This window comes from Misgurnus anguillicaudatus, chromosome 19, assembly GCF_027580225.2.
Source record: "Misgurnus anguillicaudatus chromosome 19, ASM2758022v2, whole genome shotgun sequence".
In the NCBI taxonomy this organism is placed as follows: domain Eukaryota; kingdom Metazoa; phylum Chordata; class Actinopteri; order Cypriniformes; family Cobitidae; genus Misgurnus; species Misgurnus anguillicaudatus.
The window spans coordinates 51,265,173-51,265,538 of NC_073355.2; positions in this window are offsets into that span (position 1 = coordinate 51,265,173).

The window sequence follows — 366 nt, forward strand, 5'->3', positions numbered from 1 at the left end:
GTTTGGTGTTAGCAGGTAGCAGATGGAAATACAAAAGGAGCCTCCTAGCTCTTTCCCCGCCATTGACGAGATATCTCGTCAATTAAGAGAAAACGCTTCCCCGCCAATGACGAGATTTTCCGTCTTTCCGCAATACCGCTATTATCCTTCCGCAACTTTTTAAAACCGGAAGTATTGCCCTATGACAAGCGGCTGCATGTCTGTGTCTGTTTTAAAGATCGCTCTGAATGGGATCTCTATGAAAAGTCAGTCACAAAAATGGAATTATCTCTGCTTTTTGCTCAAAATTTGGTGTTTTTGCAGAAACCTACCAATATTACAAGGCTTATTACAAAGGAGCTACTGAAGGTAGGATGAAACGTTTTT